At 35.2% G+C, this 23875-nt stretch overlaps 1 protein-coding gene and 1 pseudogene across 1 annotated transcript in view; one reads left to right on the top strand and one right to left on the bottom strand.

Annotated features, from left to right (window-relative positions):
• LRP1B (LDL receptor related protein 1B) overlaps positions 1–23875 on the bottom strand; it is a 1432692-nt gene that overhangs the window by 534655 nt on the left and 874162 nt on the right. The window lies entirely within an intron of this gene.
• Positions 7199–7885, top strand: LOC101336840 (swi5-dependent recombination DNA repair protein 1 homolog pseudogene; annotated as a pseudogene).

The raw sequence follows: 23875 nt of genomic DNA, 5'->3' as shown, positions 1-23875 counted from the left end.
ATCTGCTATACAACATTGTGCCTACCACTAATGACACTGTATAGTGCACTTAAAAATCTGTTAAGAGGATAGATCTCTTGGCAAGTGTTCTTACCACAATTAAAAATAAGTAAGATAAGAAATAACCGAAGAGTGCCATTAGTCCTATAAAGAAAACAGGCACAGTTTCATTTTTTAGTTAGTTTCCCTACCTTTGTCTGCATATAACTCCATTCTACTCACCCTTCATTGCACAAGTCTAACCCCACCCTCAGTGAAATACTTCAAACGAGCACATCCCACATTTGACTCTTCCTTCTCATTGATTCTAAAGCCTCTACAGACAGAATCATATGGCTTCATATTAAATTGTTGCTTTTTCTTTTCTTTTCACTTGTACTAATTTTGACTCCTTATCCAGAGATGAAAACTCCTGAAAACAAGGATGCTGTCTTGTACTTCTTCGTATGCTTCACAGTGCTTTGCATTCTTTTGAACTGAGCATGATGTAGAAATTACCTAAATACTGTGAAATGACTGGGGAAATAATATCCCTAAAAATATCTCCCATAATAATTCAACACTTAGAAAACATTTAAATAAAGCCACCTCTCCAATTTCCTCTTGATATTATCTTTTAAAAATTTCTCTTTTTAAATATCCTTTTTGAAGGTCCCTCTAACATAAAGAACTTCAGTTTTGACTGTGTAATTATTATTTAGAATCACATTTGTTTCTCTCACTTTTTTCTCACACTGTTATTCATACAAATATACTAGAATCTTCAGAAATTACCAGATTTCAAAAATTGCTTGCTTAAGTTGTATGTAAGTAATTATGAATTTCTCTATTTCACTATTACAGGCTGAACAGTTCACTCCAAAATTCATGTGTTAAAGTTCTGTCAGTATCTCAGACTGGGGCTGTATTTGAACATAAGGTCTTCGAAGAGGTAATTAAGTTAAAATTAGGTTATTAGTGTGGGTCCTAATCCAATATGACTGATGTTCTTATAGAAAGAAAATTAGGACACAGACACACACAGATGGATGACCCAGGAAGGAGAAGATAGCCATCTACAGGCCACGGAGAGAGGCCTCAGAAGAAATCAACCATGTCCACACCTTGATTTCAGACTTTAAGACTCCAGAAAAGTGAGAAAAATTTCTGTTAAGGCACCCAGTCTGTGGGACTTCGTTATGGCAGCCCTAGCAAACAAATACATTTACTAATAGGGATATAGAAGAAATTTATGAGCTATAAAAAAGAATTCATATAAATATCATAAATATAAATTAATTCTACCATACAGTCTCCAAACCCTTTACTCAAAAGAGAAAGAGACAGACAGACAGAGAAATAAAGAAAGGAAATAAACTTACTGTGACCTACTAAGTTCCAAGGCCTTTGCTAGGCTTTGAACATAAGCACATATGATTGCCTCAGCATAAATGAGATGTGATGTGTTAAAACACCTGTCAATAAACAAAATCTATAACTTTTTAAAAAAATTCATAAATACAACAACAAACATCAAAAGAAATAGCCCAAAGAGTTGAGATTGTATCTACTGCCTAGGAATTTGGGTACGGGAGAATTCTCACTTGTGACTTCAATAACTAAGTTTCACCCTAATAGCTCCAAAATCTCTCTCATATGCCTAACTATCCTCTTAATCTTCAGTCCATGTATCCTACTACATCATAGGAATTTCTCCCTGACTATAATGAAGTCACTACAAACTTTACATGACCAAAATAAAATCCATTTTATTTTTCCCATGTATGCTTCTTTCCCAATAGACTTCTGTTATGAATTTTTGTGTCCCCTGCTAAATTCATATGTTGAAATCTTACTCCCAAGGTGTGGTGCCTATGGGGGGTGATTAGGTTGTAAGGGTGGAACCCTCATGAATGGAATTAGTGCCCTTAGAGAAGGCACACCCCTGAGAGCTCTTTATCCCTTCTGCTGTGAGACAGTAAGACCATCTAGCTGTCTGTCAACCAGGAAGCATATTCTCATCAGACACTGAATCTGCTGCCTCCTTGATCTTGGACTTCCCAGCCTCCAGAACAGTGAGAAATAAATGTTTGCTATTTAAGCCACCCAACCTATGGTATTTTTGTTATATCAGCCTGAACTAAGACAGCTTCTGACAGTAAATGATCCCCAACGCAGTCATCAGATGTAAAAACCAGATAGTCATCTTTTTTTCCCCCTATCATCACCATGGCATTTCCCAGGTGCCTTTCTGATCTGAGCAAGCCCACTTAATTCTTCACTTTATATTCTCAGGAATGTTTTATTTTCTCTCCATTCCCACTAAAACTGCTTAGCTCAGGACCCCATTATTTCTCACTCCCCTGACTATCATTGCTGAGGAAACAATAGAGCGATCTTTCCAAAATGCAAATCTAAGCATGTCACTATGCCACTTAAAATTCTCCAAAGGCTTGCTTTCCCCTGCCAAAACACTTAGCATGGCACAAAGGCCATCCGTGATTTGATGCCTACTTAACTTTCCATCACCAGATCTATGACTGCCCACTATGCACCATGTTCCAGGAATACTGAACTGCAGTCAACTTTCAATTTCCCAAGGATAGATTAACCACATTACAGAAAAAAAAAAAAAAAAGATGAAAATAAGCCAAAGACAGCTTATTTGTAAAGAAAAAGAATTAAAACTGTTGTGAATAAGAGAAAAATCTACATATCAGAATGAGTCTATTACTTATAATTATATAGGAACCATTCCATTTTTACATTGTACCTACTGCAAATCATTGTACCTACTGCAAAACATTGTACCTACTGCAAAGCCCCTCCACCTGGACAGTTAGAGGTGAATACGCTTGCTTACAGCAGTCTGTTAGCCTGTTGACTGCTCTTTGGTGCAGAAGCAGCGTTTTGCAGTTTATCTGAAGCTCTGGGCAAAAATCTATTTCTTAGGGCAGTGAGGGTACTAGAAGTCTCTTTGCTCTGCCTTCTCCCAAGACTTGTTTTTATTTATTTTTCTTAAACAGAGAATCTGGAGAATGACAATGAAGGTGGGATGGAGAGCACTGAAGAACAAAGCCCAGAATTTTGCTTTGAAGCTTTTGTGACCTTGAACTGACAAATGTGGTCCAAAATTCTCTCAGTTCATTGTTACACTCAGGTTTGCCTTACTGAGGACTGAGGGGGCAGTCTGGGGTTGTAGCGAAAAAGACTTGAGAATGGCAGGTAATTTAATTTCCAAGTTGATGGCCTGAATGTGCTGCCGGTGAAGTATTTGTGCAGTGATGAAGGAGAGAATGACAATGAGAGGGAAGAATTTGCTGACAAAAACAAGGCAGCTCCGAATAACTGCTTGCTGGGATATTTAGAAAACAAAAAGTAGAGTTTATTCAATGAAAAAGATTGTTTTCATCGGAAAAAGGGAAGAGGAGAAAGAGGAGGGGGAGGAGGAGAAGACCTACTCAGCTCAGAGCAGACTATTTCAATATTTTAATGAAATACATTTGAATTAAATATCTACCTTGTATCACAGTTGTGTTGAATTGTGTCTGAACAATGTTTTTTCTGTATTCACCCAATTTCCATTACCCTAGTTAATAGGATAATATAGAGTGGATATAATTTTCCAAAACAATGATTCATTAATATCCTATGCCCTTTTATATTTGTCCTCAATTTACTTCCTCCATATGGAATCCTTGTCTCCACTGCTACACCTAGCTGTACTCCCATTATCTGAATAATGGACACATAACCAGATTTCTAGACTCAGCTCAAATGGTACTGCTGTTTAGGAACTTTGATTGTCCCCAAGACATAAAGTGGTTCACCTGACCCTTTGTGTTGTTCTGTGTACAATTCTAACATTCCTAATCCTATGGCATTCCTAATCCTATATTTATTTACATGTCTGTCTCCGTGTTTAAAATGTAAGACTCTTTGGGGGAGGAATTAGTCTTATTAACTCTTATCCTCCATACATATGCCAATGCCAGTTACAGGGATGGTTTTTAAGGCTGGCTGAGAGTCACTACAGTAGGTGAGAGAGTGTGGCTTGGAGTCACAAATGTGCTTTGATATCTGGCTATGACACTTCCTCTCTGGGTGATTTTGAACAACTTACTTGGACTCTTATTATTAGTCTCCTCATCTGTAAAACAAAGAAAATTCTACCACACTCATATAATATATGAAATAGTTAGCCAAGTGACTTGAACAGTAAGGACACTAATCGGTACCTATATACAATAAAAGAAAGAATGAGTCAAAAAAATAAAATCTAAAACATACATGTGACTATACTGATTCTAATACATAAACAATTCAGAAAAACATTTCTACCCACTGTCAACTGGAATGTGTGTGGAATTATTTTTCTGGAATTAATGGTGAATTACTGTATTTCTATGATTTTATACTACTTCTTTTGTGGCTAGCAGAATGTGTCACCCCAAAATATGGCTCTTTGGCTTGGATTATTTGGAACTGATAATTTTAAGGAAAACCAGACACATGAGAAGCTCTGAAAACAGAGTAGGAATTCCTTTTTGGTATGAAAAATTTACATTAGAAAGTGGGCCTGTACCAGGAAGAGAGCTATTACCTGAGAACTTTTTCATCTCAGAGAGTTATCTGCAAGGCAGGGCAAGCCTTGTTTACTAAACATCTCCTATTCTCACTTTTCCATGAATTGCCTTCTCTTCTTTGAAGCCATAGACCCCTTTCCTTAACTCAGGAAGTAAATGGTATATAAAATAATAAATGGTACATAAACCTCCATAGTATAGCCATCTTTTGAATTTTATATCTTTGTGAGGCTCCTGTACATAGATAATTACTTTTTTTTTTCTCCTGTTAATCTGTCCTTTATTTCAAGGGATATCAGCCAAGAGTCTAGGAGGGTAGAGAGAAAATTGTTTCCTCCCTCCCCCTTACCACTAGTTAGATTCATTCACCTGGAGGCTGCTTGAGATTAGTAGTGTAATTCCTGACAATGGAAAAGAATAATGCTAATTGCCTGTGGTGATCACTCCAAAGTGATCAAGTTCAAGTCACATATAAAATGGTCTATTAAGATAGAAAAAATAGAATATTAGAACCTCAATTTATATTTGTAACTGTTGTAAACAAGGGTGATTAACAGCATTCAAAGACAACTTAATTCTTTGTTTGACTTTTACGTATGCAGTGTTTAGGAGAAAGGTTTAAAAGAATCATTTCCCTGCTGTTAAGGGGCTCAGCTTAAGCAAGGTATAAAGAGGGTTAAGTTAAATAATGACCTTCTCTGTTTTGGACTGAGTTGTGTTCCACCATCCTCCCCCTCCCCAAATCCATACACTGAAGTCCTAACCTCCAGTGTAGACTACATTTGGAATAGGGTTTTAGAGAGGTAACTAAGGTTACAGTAGGTCATAAGGGTGGGACCCTAATCCAATAGAACTGTTGTCATTATAAGAAGACACTTTACCAGGCATGTGAGCACAGAGGAAAGACCACATGAGGACACAGTGAGAAGGAGGTCATCTGCAAGCCAAGGAGTCCTGGGGAGAAACCAAACCTGCAGACACTTTGCTCTCGGACTTCCAGGCTCCACAACTGTGAGAAGATAAATTTCTACTGTTTAAGCCACCGGTCTATAGTATTTTGTTATGGCAGCCCTCGCTGACTAATACACTGACATATATCTGCTGACTTATTAGGAGCAGAACAGAGAACTGGGAAAGTTATTTAAGAGTCTTGAGACATTTTGAAGGTCCAAGCTGACCTTAGGAGCACAATAGGAGAAATACAATAGGAGCAACTCACCCTAAATTAAAGCAGATCTGAACCTTACCTCTAAAATAAATTCCAATTACCTACTTCCAAATTATTTCTAAGACCTCCACTGCTTCCACTTCCGCTGCTACCACACTAGTCCAAGTTGTCACAAACTCTCACCTGAAATCCTATACCAGCCTCCTAAAGTTCACCAGCATCCATCCTTTTCCTCTCCCATAGTACAGTCTTCACACAGCATTGAGTAATCATTTTAAAACACCAACCACGATTTAAAAACTCCTGTTTAACCCTTAAACTGGCTACTAAAGTTCTCAGTCTTTACGGTAGCAGGCAAGTCCCTCAGAATCTCATCACCCTTGGCCCTCCTCTCCTGTGGCATGAAGCTCCTGCTACTCCAGCCACATTAGCTAGAAACTGCCAATCATTTTCTGGCCTTAAGGGGGTTTTACTTGCTATTTTCTCTGCCCAGAAAGCTCTTCCTAAGACATCTTCACAAGGCTAGATCTTGCATGCCATTCAAGTGTAAGCTCAAATTGCACCTCCTTGACAAGGACTTTATGGAAACTCTTCTCTCTTTTATTTCACACTGCTTTTCCCCATCTGACATTTTCATAAATTTTTATGCATTTACAATCTACTCCAGCTAAATGCAAGTTCATGAAGATAGGGATTTGAGCTGCTTTTCTCACCCCCGTGTCTCTAGCTCCTTGAAAAGGCATAATCTAAATATATAATGATTAATAAATGCTCCCTATTCTAATAGAATTCTAGTTCTAGAAATAATTGGGGCTGATACTAGAAATACCCCCAATTCAATCACTCTGATGCTTAGGATATGCTTTGGGCAAAAGGGCTGTGTATGAAGGAGAGAGAGAAAGAGATAAATTGAAAAAATGACCACCTAGAATTATTATCACCTGGAACCTGAGCAGTTTCATGGATTTTTCTTTTTCCTTTTTCTTTTGTTTTGAAATCCCTGAATACGTGGGACACTGGAAAACCGATCTTTTTCTTTAAGTAGCAATGGCGTCTCAAATTTCTGATGCTGAGTTTCATCAGTGAACCTGGTTAAGGCAGCAAGTAGTGACCTGGTACTGCTCCTTCCATGGCAGTCGTGGTAAATGGGGACATTTCTAAGGTTGGGTGCCAGCTCTCTACTAAGTAGTGAGGCATGGCTATAAGAGGGAGTATCTAAAGGTTGGCAATTAAGATCTTCCTCAGGAAGTAGCCCTGGGTTCCTTTTAGAGATTGCAAACAATAGGAAGATCCATTTAAAATCAAAGTAAGCAGAGAGCTGCAGCTGCTTGTGTTTTCTCCACTCTCTGGGGATGGCTGAGGGAGACGGGAAGCAGGTGGTATCTGAGAACTGGAATTTGAGGATCAGTGCTGGAGCTGAGTAGAGTTCCCTTTCCTCCAGGTAAACCAAGATTTCATTTTTAAGATGGGAAGTCTAGGAAACTCAGGCGTGATTTTACCTAGCACTCCACAGGCCTGTGTCAATTCACTATCACCCCACATAACCAATACAAGAAAACAACCTATGAGTGTAACACGTAGAGAAAATGATCACGCAAAACAAGATCTTCATTTAATTTCTTGTACAGTGTGGTAAAAGATCTTAAAGTAGAGAATGAAGAGAACTGTTAGAACTTTTCAGCGAATCCAGCACCTTCAACACAAGGAAACAGCTTGGAATTTCAAAAAAAAATTTAAACACATAGACAGTGAATGTGAAGTATGTGTTTGAAAAATACCGTCAAGAACATCAATGCATGTGGATCTGAAACACCTGATACTGGGTAATGCAGTGATCTTCAGACTGATTTTCTGAAAGAGAATCTTCCAAAAAAAAGATTGAATGAAGAAAAAACAAAATTGGTGAAGCAGGTTCAAGAGAAAGGAAACGTTCTTCAGAGGCTAAAACTAGATAAAATGTATAGATCAAAGAAAGGTCTGTCTCAGACACAGTTGTTAACAAAGAGGTGGAGAAGCTGCAGCCAGCTGTTGCTCTGAGTTGCAGTCAGGTGTGTCTAAGAAATCAAGGTTTACTCAGTTGATAGACCACTATGGGTTAGATGAGAAATTGCTACACTATAACAGAAATGATGAAGAACTTATATGTGTTTAATTAATATTTTTTTTCAGAATATCTTTGTAAATGTCAACTTAATTAAAACATACTTATACATTTTAAAGGGAAGATATAAACCATTAAGGGCTTAGAGAAAGATATTATGGTGAACCTGGATCAATTGAGGGCATTCTGTTATATAAACATAAACTAAGATCTAAAATGAAAATTTAATACTTTGAATATATTTTTCAAAACACTTAACAGTTAAAAAATTTTTTAATGATGTTTAAAAAAATTTGTACAATATTGGATGCAACTTTTAGGCATTTTTTGATTTCCTCTTTGATTTCTTCAGTGATCTCTTGGTTATTTAGTAACGTATTGTTTAGCCTCCATGTGTTTGTGTTTTTTACGTTTTATTCCCTGTAATTCATTTCTAATCTCATAGCATTGTGGTCAGAAAAGATGCTTAATATGATTTCAATTTTCTTAAATTTACTGAGGCTTGATTTGTGACCCAAGATGTGATCTATCCCGGGGAATGCTCCGTGCACACTTGAGAAGAAAGTGTAATCTGCTGTTTTTGGATGGAATGTCCTATAAATATGAATTAAATCTATCTGGCCTATTGTGTCATTTAAAGCTTCTGTTTCCTTATTTGTTTTCATTTTGGATACTCTGTCCATTGGTGTAAGTGAGGTGTTAAAGTCCCCCAGTATTATTGTGTTACTGTCGATTTCCTCTTTTAGAGCTGTTAGCAGTTGCCTTATGTATTGAGGTGCTCCTATGTTGGGTGCATATATATTTATCATTGTTATATCTTCTTGGATTGATCCCTTGATCATTATGTAGTGTCCTTCCTTGTCTCTTATAGCATTCTTTATTTTAAATCTATTTTATCTGATATGAGTAGTGCTACTCTGGCTTCCTTTTGATTTCCATTTGCATGGACTATCTTTTTCCATCCCCTCACTTTCAGTCTGTATGTGTCCTTAGGTCTGAAGTGGGTCTCACATAGACAGCATATAGATGGGTCTTGTTTTTGTATCCATTCAGAAAGCCTGTGTCTTTTGGTTGGAGCATTTAATCCATTCACGTTTAAGGTAATTATTGATGTGTATGTTCCTATGACCATTTTCTTAATTGTTTTGGGTTTGCTTTTTTAGGTCCTCTTCTTCTTTTGTGTTTCCCACTTAGAGAAGTTCCTTTAGCATTTGTTGTAGAGCTGGTTTGGTGGTGCTGAATTCTCTTAGCTTTTGCTTTCTGTAAAGCTTTTGATTTCTCCACCGAATCTGAATGAGATCCTTGCTGGGTAGAGTAATAGTGGTAGTAGGATTTTCCCTTTCATCACTTTAAGTATATCATGCCACTCCCTTCTGGCTTGTAGAGTTTCTGCTGAGAAATCAGCTGTTAACCTTATGGGAGTTCCCTTGTATGTTATTTGTCATTTTTCCCTTGCTGCTTTCAATAATTTTTCTTTGTCTTTAATTTTTGCCAATTTGATTACTATATGTCTCGGCGTGTTTCTCCTTGGGTTTATCCTGTATGGGACTCGCTGTGCTTCCTGGGCCTGGGTGGCTATTTCCTTTGCCAGGTTAGGGAAGTTTGAAACTATAATCTCTTCAAATATTTTCTCTGGTCCTTTCTCTCTCTCTTCTCCTTCTGGGACCCCTATAATGCAAATGTTGTTGCGTTTAATGTTGTCCCAGAGGTCTCTTAGGCTGTCTTCATTTCTTTTCATTCATTTTTCTTTATTCTGTTTTGCAGCAGTGAATTCCATCATTCTGTCTTCCAGGTCACTTATCCATTCTTCTGCCTCAGTTATTCTGCTATTGATTCCTTCTAGTGTAGTTTTCACTTCAGTTATTGTATTGTTCATCTGTTTTTTTTTCTTTAATTCTTCCAGTTCTTTGTTAAACAGTTTTTGCATCTTCTCGATCTTTGCCTCCATTCTTTTTCTGAGGTCCTGGATCATCTTCACTATCATTATTTTGAATTCTTTTTCTGGAAGGTTGCCTATCTCCACTTCATTTAGTTGTTTCTCTGGGGTTTTATCTTGTTCCTTCAACTGGTACATAGCCCTCTGCCTTTTCATCTTGTCTATCTTTCTGTGAATGTGGTTTTTGTTCCACAGGCTGCAGGATTGTAGTTCTTCTTGCTTCTGCTGTCTGCCCTCTGGTGGATGAGGCTATCTAAGAGGCTTGTGCAAGTCTCCTGATGGGAGGGACTCTGGATGTAACTTTTAATACACTACTATTTTATTTTGGAAAAAAAAGTTCTATTACAAATGTTAAAAATAATCCAGTCAGTGAATGTCTAATCCTAAACTGGTCTAAAAATACCTGCACCTCTTCTAAGTTTATGACCCTTGCTTCCATCCTTTTATCACATATTTCCATCTGGATGGTCTAGCAGGTAATTAAACTCATATGTTCAAAATTTTTAAATAAATAAAATCAAAACAAGCAAGTCTAATGATGTTGGGCAAATTTTAAGGTAGGTAATCTTACTAAAAGATTGAACCTCCTGATATTCTGAGCAGGTTGGGACTTGGAATCACATTAATGTGAAATTTTAAAAAATACGGTGCTATTTTGTTCTGACAGAATAGCAATCTCTGGGATCTCTCATGCACTTACTTTATTTATCCAAGCTCTATGTCTACATCTCTCTCTCTCTTCATATATATATATATATATATATATATATATACACACATATATGTATATATATACACATATGTATATATATACACACACACACATACACATAGATATATACACACACATATATATACTTTTTTTCCCCCCTTATAACTTCTACTCATTTTGAGATGGGGTTGAAGGGGCCATAGTTGACCATGAGTCAGTTAGAAGCAACTATCCATTAACTTCTGTGCTGAAGTCCCTAGAATTACCTTCTATCAGATTGACCTTCCCGGTCTGTCCGTATGACAGGCATTCTATGGCTTCTAATATAGGATTTTGTTAAAATTTCTGTTTCATTTTGGAGTCACATGTATTTTTATAATAGACATTTTCTCCCTACTTGAGATAGCCAGAATGAAAGTCTCTGTTCCTGGTAACCAAATTCTGTAAACAGTGCCCAGGAAGTATTAATGTCAGTAGACCTTGTCCTAAATATATCCTTATTATTACGTTCAGGTCTCAGTTTTCAGTTTTGTGAAGACTTTGAAAAATAGGAAATGGGCTTGGAAGATGAAAATCATGATGTAGAAGGGTTTGAGAACCATGAGCTCTGAATGAAATAAAGAAAACTAGGTGTCTAACCAGATATTGCAAATGTGGGAGCAGGGGCTGGGAAAAATAGTACTGCTTTCATCAACTGACAGAATGCCTATGAGTGCAAGTGATGATTACTGGTAGAGCCTTAAAAACGTGTAAACCATTTGACTCAGAAATGTGACATCTAACACTGTACCCTAAATTCTGCAAATAATTAGTTATATGGATAGTCATCACAATATTTATAATTTCCAAGAAAAACCTAAAAATTAAATATAGGTAATTATTTAAATATATAACTATATAGTATATAAACATTGTATGAAGTGTATAAACATTAAAATGATATTGTAGAAATGTTTATTGACCTAGAAATCAATGTTTATGACAAACTAAAATTGAAAGGAAGTTTATATATAATTTTTTTAATGTCATAAATTTAAAATTTTCTAGATAAAGTTTTAAACCAGAGTTCGACAACAAAAATTACTGATATCTTTAAATAATTCTATTCTGTCCATTTCTAAAATCACTTATTGATTAGCATTAATATTAAATTTTGATTTCAATTAATTAAAATCGTTTTTACAGTGTGCTTCTTGAACAATGTTTTCTTTTAATATCATATAAGAATCAATGAATTAGTATTTTATTCTGGTTTGAGCACACTGTATATTAGAAGGTTCCAATATTTTAAAAATTGCTTCAAATGGCTATTCTATCCTAGATAATTTATTACTCTGTTCTTATTATTAAAATATGAATGTCATTGTAGTTACTACCCAACCCTTGACACTGCCAAATAATTACTACTGTAAAATTTACAGACTAGAAATATATATGTGAGTGTAAATATAAACATATTACTGGGAAAATGTTAAAAAATAAATACTGTCACAAATAAATGATCTTTGGTGCTCCCATTTGCCATGTTCCTGTCTTCAACGGTTGTAGTTTAAATATGGAACCTTATTAATTAGAATTAAATTGATGCAGACATTTATTTCGACTTTGTGCTGATACGGATTATGAAAAGAGAAAAAACAGAAATTTGATGTTGATGCTCAAGTACAAATTATTATTATTTAAAATTTACCTAAATCTAGGTATATATGACCACCCCCCCCCCCCCCACAAATCCTCTGTGATCAGATGCCATCTATCCAAGTCTAATTTGGGTTAAAGAAAACTGCCAAATCCAGTAATTCCCTCTCATCTGAGGTTTCAATTTCCATGGTTTCAGTTATCCAAGGTCAACCAAGATCTGAAAATATTAAATGGAAAATTCAAGAAATAAACAATTCATAAGTTTTAAATTGCACACTGGTCTGAGCAGCATGCCAAAATCTTGTGCAGTCCTGCTCTGTCCAGGCTGTGGTCCCCAACCATCAACATAGTCTGTTCCTGACATCCAACCATCTATGTAGTCATCACTCAGTGATCCAGGATCACCCAAAGCTAATGAATGATTCTCCTTGTGCTGGATAGTCAGAAGTAGTAGTAGCCTAATGCTATCTCACACTACCTGTGTCATTCACCCCACCTCCCCTCATCACATAGTCATTTTATCATCTTACATCATCACCAGAAGAAAGGTGATTACAGAACAATATTTTGAGAGAGAAGAGACAGAGACCACATTCACATAACTTTACAACATATTTTTATAATTGTTCTATTTTATGATAAGTTATTATTGTTAATCTCCTTCTATGCCTAATTTATAAATTAAACTTTATCATAGGTATGTATGTATAGGAAAAAAACCAGTCTATAGAATTTGGTATCATCCTCAGTTTCAGACATCTACTGGGGGTCTTGGAATGTATCCCCCAAGAATAAGCAGGACTACTGAAGTAAAAGGACTCAGGTCTGATTGTTTAACTCAGTTGAAATGAATAATGCTCACCAGATCATCATATGATTCCAAGCTATTTGTTATATTCCAACATGAGATAATGCCTACAGTATATGGGCAGACTTCTGGAATGACCTCTTTGACTCTCTTGATTAATTTTCTAGCTCTAATTAAAATGTTGTTGAATTATATTAACTCAAAATTCTACCATAAATCTAAAGCATACTACATCTTTTCCCAATGTGAACATTTACTATTTCTCCTTTTTAAATGAAAGGGGAGACATGGGGCAATATAAAATAATTATATCTCTACTCAAAAAATTATACATTTTCAAATTTATTCTTGTTTTAATGCCATAAACATGAATAATGTAATTTTTTTCCTGAAAGTGACTCCAGGAAAGTTAACCTTTAGTAGTTTACAAAAGGGAAACGATCACTATTTAATGCTTTTGAGTATGGTAAAGCTGAGATGATTTAATTATTCCATTTATGTTAATGAGACCATTCTCTGATCACTAATTATAATCTGGTTAAAAAAATAGTACTTGATGTACTTTGCAATTGTAGTATTTATCCATTCTGTAAGGTAATTAGCATTAAGAAGTGTAACATATTGGAACACAGCAATTTAAGGTGACAAAAATTGCTGGAATAGAATCATATATAGTCCTTTGGAGATTTCTCACTTTACTTTAATGTAAAGTTTGATGGGCTATTAGTTTTCATTAATGGTGGCTTGAGTACTTAGAGAAGACAACTATGTCCTATACTTAGTACTGGGAAAATTGCCTGGATATATTTCATATATTACTGTTACTTTAATGAATAGTATTATAGCAATTAGAAGACTGATGGCTTAGAAAATTTAGGTGGTTGTATTTGAAGTCCTTTGAACTAAGTGACATTGCGCAGTGTACACTAAAAAGTAAATTACCCCTCTTTAAAAAGTATGATTTGAAAGCAGAATCACTTAAGATATACAGCATAATTATAGTGCATTTAAAATAAACTGGTTTGTATATATCAAATTACAGAGGGAAATGCAATATACATGTAACAATTAAATCACTGAATCTTTTGCTGAAAAGCGGTTGTAAACACGATTTTTAAGTAAATAAGGTATCGTTTGAATCTTTTTAAATGATATGTTATTTGTCCAGCTTTTCATCACTTGTATTTTCTTAAGTAGAACTTGCTTATGTAATTCAGGTATAAACATGACAATAATAATTATATAAATACCTAATATAATTGCACTGGTGATCATTCATATATCTAAGAGAATTCACATTTTTTTCAATCCTCGTGATAGAAACTGGCATTATTTTTTCTGATATGTTTTAAAGACTCCATTAAAAGAATCATTCTCAAGCATTATAGACCATGTTTCATGAATGCTTTCTACTGAGTAATATTTTACAAATGCATACACTGGTGTCTAGAGATCATTCTCTCAAAAAAAGTCAATCTTTTTTTAAAGAATATGTTAATAATTTTCCTAAATCTAGATAATTTTAATTGGCATAATACAATTTCATAAACATATAAATCATTCAAGCTTTTAATTTTAGAAATTTGAAATGAAAGCAACAAACTAGAAGTTCTACCAAGTTAAGTTTGTTCTAAAAAACGATAATTTCTTCATGACTGATTTATGGTTTATATTTCTATAAACATATACCATAACAGCTTGAATAATCATATTTACTAGAAATTTCTTATTAAAATACAAAATCATTAATAGCAACTTTGTATAAAATCAATTGGAAATAAAGACAAACACATGGGGCAGAACTAATTTCAACATCAGTAAGAATTTCATACACATGAAAACTAAAAGCTGTCCTTTAGAGAAGTAAAGTTATTGTAGATGACTACTTTTAGCTCATATTATATGTGTAAATTAACTGTATATACTATTTTAATAGATTAGTTCAATGACAGCAGTAAAATTACATGTACACATCAGGTATTTTTTAAACATAGCAAAAGCTCCATGGAGGAGGAAAGTAAGTTGTATGCCTAGAGCATTAAAAAAACAAAAAAGCAAACAAAACAAAAACAAAAAAACTCTTCTAAAAGCAAAAAGTATTTGAAAATATGGTCCATTAGTAAATTTGCATTTCCTGTTTTCTCTCTCTTCCTTAAATGTTCTTCCCTCCAGATACCTGAATAACTCACTCCTTCACTTCCTGCAGATTCTTGCTCACTTAACATTTCCCAGTGAAAACTGCCATGACCTCACTACTTAAAATTATAATTTTTCTGATTCCTCTCTCCCAATCCAAGTCAGCACTCCCTATTCTTATGCCCTGGTTGAATTTTCTCCATTAGTGTCTTTCACCACATGACAAATTTTATTTCACTCGTTTATTTTCTTTTACAGCTGACCCTTGGAAAACTTGGGGGTTAGGGGCACAGGCCCTCATGGAAGTTGAAAATCTGGGTATAACTTATAGTCAGCCCTCCGACTATGTGGTTCCTCCTTACCTGCAATTCTGCAACCAAGGGTTCAACCAACTGCAGATTGTGCGGTACCGTAGTATTTATTATTGAAAAAAATCCCCGTATAAGTGGATCCACGTAGTTCAAATCCGTGTTGTTCAAGGGTCAACTGTACACTCTTTTCCTACACTGGGAATACCGGCCCCTTATAGTAATGGAATTGTTACCTGCTTTATGCCCTGCTATTTACCTAGCACCTAAATAGTGCCTGGCTCAAAATAGTCATTTGATAAATTGTTGAATGGGTGAATGAATCAAAACTGTGACAGATGATTATGCTCTGTCTATTATGATACAATATATAAGTATAAATAGAAACATAAGAGAAGCAAATCCTGACTCTTTTTCATTGTTACATTTAAAAGAAAGAAAACAAACATAAAAGAAGTGTATCACCACTCTCTTCTCTGCCACCCTATCTTTCCAAGACAATTTGATACCAGCAGCTTTTATAAACACCAGGTATTTGTTTTTATTTATATATTTTTAAGGCTTTCTATTTTAACCAAATTTTGTGATGGTAGGCCAACAGTCACAATATCAGCCTTCATACAGGTGATTGGTCTCTGAGGATAAGAAGGAATCTTTTGGGGGCTTCCCTGGTGGCACAGTGGTTGAGAGTCCACCTGCCGATGCAGGGGACACGGGTTTGTGCCCCGGTCCGGGAGGATCCCACATGCCGCAAAGCGGCTGGGCGGGTGAGCCATGGCCGCTGAGCCTGCGTGTCGGGAGCCTGTGCTCCGTAGCGGGAGAGGCCACAACAGTGAGAGGCCCGTGTACCGCAAAAAAAAAAAAAAAAAAAAAAAAAAAAAGAAGGAATCTTTTTGGTATGAGCGGGTTTCTCAAGCTTGGCACTACTGACTTTTTGGACTAAACAGTTCTTTGTTATGGGAGACCCTACTGTGCCTTGTAGGATGTTTACCAGTATTCCTGTTTTTTACCCACTAGAATGCTAGTAGCAACCCTTTCTTCCCAGCAGCTGTGATGTTTTCAGACATTGACAAATATTCCCTGGTAGACAAAATCACCCTGGGTTTGAGAATCACTGGCATAGTGAGAAGAAATCTAACTCTGGAGGTAGACAGAATTATGTTAGAGACCCAGCTTAGACCTTGAACCACCCACAATATTTTCAGACGCAACACTGCAGTTTCAATATCTCCTTTGCATGGTAACTGTATCTATTAGTACTAACGTGTAAGTTTGGAGAGTAGACACTCTCTAAACAATAGTTATTGAGATAAACAGTGCAGCATAATGGATAAAAGAACATTATTAAAAAATATATATATTTTTAAAGAAATGCATACATATGATAAAAATTGGAACATTCTGTACAGGCTTTTTGAACCTATTTTCAATTAAAAATATATTCTAGAGAATGGTTCAAGTCAATATATAGATTCACCTAATTTTTAATAGCTGCATAATATTTCACTCTACATGAACATTTCATGATTCATTTGGCTAGTCCTTTATAATACACATGTAGGTTTTTTCCCCAGCCTTTTCTAATTACAAGTAACACATATATTCTTGTATACATCTCAGTGCACATATATCTCAGTGTTAACTATAGCTACAAGACACATTCCTGGAAGAAACTCAAGCTTTAAAGACTAAGAATAATGGACTTGAAAGCTTGCTACACTATTTATTAACCAGGTAACTCTGAGCAATTAATTTAGGCTGGCTGAACCTTGGCTGGGAGCTCTGGAGTAAGCAGTGTTAATAGTACCTCTCTCAGGGGACTGTGAGAATTACATGAGTTAAGATTTGTAAATTAAATACTAGAATGCTTTATTTATTTAGACTATCAACTATTATCATTAAAGAGAATAATGCTGTTAGGTCCAACTGTGATAGACTACCTTTAAGAGACTAAAACATTCCAAACATCAAAGTTTTTGTTTTGTTTTGGAACTCTTTCACTCGTGTGTGTTTTAGGGTATTCTTTTATTTTTTTCCTTCTTCTTCTTAATCTTCTTCCATGAAGCTGTTTAGTTCCTTTGAGAACAAACATTATTCAATACGGCTCTTCTTTTCTTGCATTTCTATACACACATGTATGTAGAATACATGTTAGAAATGATTTTTGTATACACTTAATCATGTTATTCATTTTCTTCCCTATACAATTCAAATCCTTATATTTCAAAGTATTTTCCTTTAATATTTATTTCTATATATATTTAAATTGTACAGTATATTTATGGTTGTGATCATTCTACATAAGCATTTGCCTGCTTTGATTGAAAATATATTTTGATTGCTGTGGTAGGGGTTTGGTGTGTAGATGGTCATTGTTTTATTTATTCATACATTCTACTGTTACATAATAAAATGTACTCAGTGCAAAGCATCTTGCTGTGTATCATGAATGATGCATATATGAATAAAATGCAGTCCCAAGTTACGGAAAAGTGAGACATTTTCACTCATTAGAAAAGACAAAGAATATCCCACTACATTAGAAAAATACAAAGGGGTTCAGAGAAGGGAAACGTTTCAAATCACTGAGGTATAGTTGAAGTAGGCCTTGAAAGGTGATACTTCACCCATTAGGGTGGCTGATAAATATGGAAGGCAGTCAAAGAACAAGGAATAGCAAGACAAATGGAAATAAGTAGGACATGATCAGTTACAGGGGAACAGTTTGCCTGGATGTATTGCAGCTCAGGGGTAGAGGAGGATCAAATGAAAAGTATAGTTATGATAGGGAAGGCTCTTGCTGGTAATGGAAACCACACATAACTTGAATCAGGATCTCTGAGCTTGAGTCTCAGAGGACAGGGTTTTCACAAATCTTACTGACTCTATTTCTTTACCTATAAGGTGGGACGAATAATGCTTTGGGTTTTAACAAAACTTATTGACCTTAAGTTTCATTTATCTATAAGGTAAAACTGATAATATTGTGACAAACAACTTCTGGTGAATGAAAAGGAGAGAAAAAAATGAGCATTTCAGAGTAAGCTGTGAGTGCTTATTCCAGCCTCTGAAATATGATGGCTGAGGAGGGGGTAGGCGGGTGCCACAGGAGGTCTGAACCTTGCAGGTCTTAACAGTTTGGGGATCGGAGATACGAAAAGTGGGAAGAAGTTGTTTTAGTAGCCCAAATAAAATGTTAGTATCTAACTAGACTGTGAAAGGAAAACAAATAAACAACAAAACAAATAAAGGGGCAAAGCTATCAGATATAAAAAGAAAACCGGCAATCCAAGGAACAGCCAAAGGGAGGGAAGATTAAAAGAAAGAAAAGGAAGGAAGGGAGGGAAGAGTCTCATAAGAAGTAAGAACTCCTTTGCAACTAAGTTTCAGCTTCTTTGCACATTCAGAGGGAGAAAAATATTCATTAAGCTATGATTAAAAACAAAACAAAACAAAAAACCTGCACGTGACAACATGTAAAGTGGACTTGCCTTGTACAAAACAGAGGAAATAACTTCTTAAGGTGGGCTATTGAAGTCAAGAACTTTCAAGTTATCAGACTCGTCACCTTTTAATAAGAATATAACATATAGAACCCTTTCAGGCTAGATTTCAGTGTGAATCCACAAGTGCTCAGTCTAAGGATCCTAGCAAGACTAAATGCACCAGACTTACAGCCTGTCACTTGCTATCATTTATAATGTTTCATAGATGTCATGACAACTTGCCATAGTAATTTATCTTAGGAAGTAAAGTAGGAAAAAAAGGTTTTTGATGATTTCTGCATGCCAGTTTTACTGGGTTGTTTATTGTATACACACTTTTCATATTTCTATTATTATTTATAAAGTATATTATTTGAGGAAATATACAAGTATGTAAATTAAGTGCTAGATACGTTTTAATAAATTCTAAATGTCATTACACCAAATAATTTGCTGAAAGAATACAGATACAAATGATAAAGTATATCATTCAGAAATTAGTGGAGCGAGCTTAAGTGTTAGTGTAGGTAAAGACTAATTTTTTTGCCATTAAGCTTAGAGTTTTTTTTCGGTCAGCAAAGGGATTAGATGATTGTGCTTTGCTGTAGAAACTCCAGTGGGAACACTCAAAACATTTCATCCGCAACAATATTAACACTGTATTCATTCTCAAGCAAATAAAAATGACCTTCTCTGATATTCAGACAGTTCTGGAAGCATTTTAATCTGACAGCCTTGGTTTTCCATGGCAAACTATCCATGTGCTGAGAATGTTCACAGCATCTATCATGATGACTTCAATTTTGTGAAGTGAACCTATGAAAAGTATGAACAAATGTCCCTAAGGAGTACATTTGGTAAAGCCTTTCAAGGGCTCCCTAAAGGGAAATGATTATTTTGTTAACACTGACTTAAAATAAAAGTGTTCATAACCAAATCAAGAGAAGACAACTTTTTACTCGTTACAGGGCTGAGTTTGTTTCTGATAAGAGACTGAAAATGCACATAGAATATGCCTTTTTCTCCTCCTTGATCGATCCTAACTGTAGCCAAAGTTCAATATCCTTCTAATATTTACATTTTAAGCCTATTCTGGCAAATTGCTACTTGAAACAGATCAATAGTATAATATATTTAAACTGTGATTGGTAACACAGAAAAAGTCAACTGAGAGGGCTTAGGTATTCATAGAAAATGTGTAGGGGTTTTTTTGTTTGTTTTTGCCTTTACCTGTGATTCAAAGCTCCTTTTATTTTAAAGAGAAGTTTGCCAATTTTTGCAAGTGATTCTAAGATCAGATGAGTGTTGTAGTTACTTAGATATTTATAAAAAGTACAAACCCATTCTAAAACAATTAATTTAAGCAATCCTATGTTGTAAACATCCACCAAATTCTCAACTAAAAGTCAAAACAATAACTTTGCCCAACTTCTAAAACAGATTACTATGAACTCTGATTAACATAACTTCACACATAAATTTTATTTTTAGCCAGTCTTTATTGCTTCTGCTGTATTACTTCAACTTAGATAATAGTTTATTTTAAACAATTTCCTGCACTCTGGATCAACCCATTAGTGACAAAATCATACAAGTTTTTAAAACTTTGTAGCTCATATGGTCAAAGCTCATGTTTTTGCAGAGTAGAAAATTAAGGCATAGAGTTCAGTAGTTGTCCCATAGCCACAGCTGGTTAGTGAATAGTAGGAACAGGAATCTGAAGTACACTTCCTCAACTGACAAAATAACTTTAAAGATCTCTAAGGTTACATTTAATTATAAAAGTCTATGATTTAATCACATAAAGAAGGCTACTAATATATATACCCCTTGACATTCAAGAAGAACCTGCCATGTTAACTTCAGAATTCCCATTTACAAGTACTATGGTAAGAAAAATTTCCAAAGATCATATTTACCACAAAATGAAACAAAAAGAGTAGATGTATACTTGAATCTCAATGGGAATACTGTATATACAATGGAGTAATATATGAGCTAATGAAAAAAAAGCTCATGAGGTGTGAGCGTGGGGTGGAGGTTTAAATTCAAACCCATACCCCTTGTAGTGCCCAGGACTCAGACTCCTGCCCTAGTAAAACTTGACAAATTACTACATGACACGTTTTAATGGACTGTATGAAGGTCACCTATGATTGAATAAGATGCTGACCACTAAATCCACAATTGCCATACAGATATGCATATTTCTTCAAGTTTGCTTGAATAATTTATATTCTATAATTGAATAATCTATATCCTCATTTTTATTTTAAATCTGTGGTCCGTTTGCCCCAGGTCTTCCCTTCCTCACCCTAAAAGTACAAAATACAGCTAAGTTACCATCCTGCTATTTCCCAAATTCCATCTTAATTCTCTCTAAAAATTATTCAGCCTATTTCTGCCAGTACATTTGCTTTATTTGTGTATTTTCCTTCATTTTTCTAACTTTCTCTTCAATGTGGATACAATATATGCAGTCTGCTCTCAAACTGCATATGCTGACAGTGAAAAGGAACAGTATGTTAAATATAATCCATAAATAACCCACAAACACTAATTTTAGTCAATAGTTTTAACCTCCTTCTCCTCTTAAAGGCAGTGAAGAGCAACTTTATTAATTTGCGATTACCTCACTGTCTCCTGCAGACATTAATGACGAGGAAAATGCCAAATGTTATGAGGAAAAGGTGAATAGAAACAAACAAAAAAGTTCTTTATCTGAAAACTAGGTAATCAATAGTTAAATATAACATAGTTGACTATACACTATTTTATAACACAAACCTCTTGGACATCAAGTAAGAAAATGTTTTAGAGTAACCTTATTATATCATGAAACTGAAATATATTTATAAAAGAAAATGATTTAAAAAGAACTGCTAAATACTGAGAAAAATTATCTAAGAAAAATAAGTAGTAGATATAATTTTAGAGCTACCAGCTATTGTGTTTGAAAGCAGCAACTATTTTATTTGTTAGCTCTGACATTTGGGAAAAGAAAATTGACAAGGTCATTCTTTAAAATGGGGAAGAATTTGATGTTCAAAGTTTATAGGCTAGTCAGCTTATATCAGCTAACTGGAATGGTATTTTAGTTAGTTTGGGTTGCTCTAACAGAAATACCATAGACTAAGTGACTTAAACAACAGGAATTTATTTCTCACAGCTCTGGAGACTGGAGTCCAAGATCAGGATGTCAGCACTTGCTGTAATCTCACACCCCAGAGAGGCAAGCTCTCTGGTCACTTCTTAGAAGGACACTAATCCCATTATGGAAGCTTGAATGTCATGACCTAATTACCTCCCAAAGGCCCCGCCTCCTAATACCATCACATTAGGGCTCCAACATATGAATCTGGGGAAACGCAAACATTCAGTCCAGAGTAAACGGTGTTAAGAGTCCTCATCAAACAGCCATTGTACATGATGTATAAATCACTTCTGACCAAGTGACTCACTGGAGAAAAGGTGAATCACAGACAATACTGTATTTGAACCATGGTCAACTTAAAAGATGTCTAACCTGGTAAATTATCAGAATCACCTGTGAAGGTTTATTTTGATATAATTAAATTACTTTAAAAATATTTTTTAAAACAGAGCATTTAATAACACAACTGAAAACCAAATGAACAACTAAAATAGTTTTTGTTGGTTCACATTCTTTCACTCTTCTGGGCCATTCAACCTAAAACCTAAAATTTTATATACTTTTTTTCCTTTTTATATCTTTCTATATACTTTTTTATCTCTTTTCCCTGCTTTGTCCTTTTTTTCTCTTTTTTTGTTCCTTAACAGTTACCTATAATTCTATGCATTTTCCATCCTCCTTAGTGTCTGTCTTCCTTGCTTTTCTGCAAATTTGATGAAGTTAGGATTCTCACCACCATATATAGCAATGCCTGGCATATGGTAGGCACTAGTGAATATACATTGAAAGAATGAATGGAATTGAGTATCCACTGCTGTTACGGTGCAAGCTCTACATTTAGAAGTTACATTTCCTTGTCAACAACTGAACTCAAATAAGAAGTTGACCTCACATTCGTATGTTCTTCATTTGTATATACCTCAGGCAGAATACAAGGTCTGGTCAAACAAGACCACAAAAGCTTGGTGAGAAATCATATGTCCTGCTCACCTCTGTAGGTTATGCCAGCTCTCCCAGATTATTATTATTTTTTTCCACCAAGTCCCCTCCAAAGGTACAACTGGGCATTAGCTGCCTTAGCTCCATCCTTTTCACTCTACAATTCAACATCACCAGCATAAAAGATGACTGAACCAGAGGTGGTAACTAGGTGGTGCCACTGGGATGAATCAAGCACACAGATGATTGTCGTGGTTGTGTTTTTGTTATTCGTTAGTTTTCTTGGTTTGTAGAGTGTTAGCCTTCACAGTTAGCCTATATGTGCACTATGTTGGCCTGCATGGTATTTTTGTAATGTGATAATTTGGTAACATTTTTAAATTTCGAGATTTAAACAACAACAACAACAACAACAACAACAACAAATCTAGATTTCTTGCTTCTCATGAAAAATGAAATGTCTGGCACAACCTGTTAATGTTCCTTATGGTAAAAAATAAGTGGAGATGAGAGGTGTTCTACCTCAAGTGGACCATTAGCTCTCTCCGGTTTTATCATACTTTCTGCCACCCTCAAGTAAGTCTAGATACTGAAGTCTAGACTCAGTTGCTACTTACTATCATGTTGAGCCATTGGCTTTTATCACACCTGACACACTTTACTATTTATAACTTGCCTCACTCTATTAAATAAGTATTTGAATTTGTGAATCTATTCGTAAATGAATGAGTTCTATAGATGGAATTACATGAATTAGTTATCTATTGCTGTATAACAAATTAACCCCAAAATTCAGTATCTTAAAACAATAAACATTTATTGTCTCACATAGTTTCTATGGATCAGGAATCTGGGAGCCACTATGTGGGTGGTGCCGGTTTGGAGTCTCTCTTGAGGTTGCTGTAATGCATTGGCTTTGGCT

This window comes from Tursiops truncatus, chromosome 7 (genome assembly GCF_011762595.2).
Source record: "Tursiops truncatus isolate mTurTru1 chromosome 7, mTurTru1.mat.Y, whole genome shotgun sequence".
Classification (NCBI taxonomy): Eukaryota; Metazoa; Chordata; class Mammalia; order Artiodactyla; family Delphinidae; genus Tursiops; species Tursiops truncatus.
This window is presented reverse-complemented; position numbering and strand designations above follow the sequence as displayed.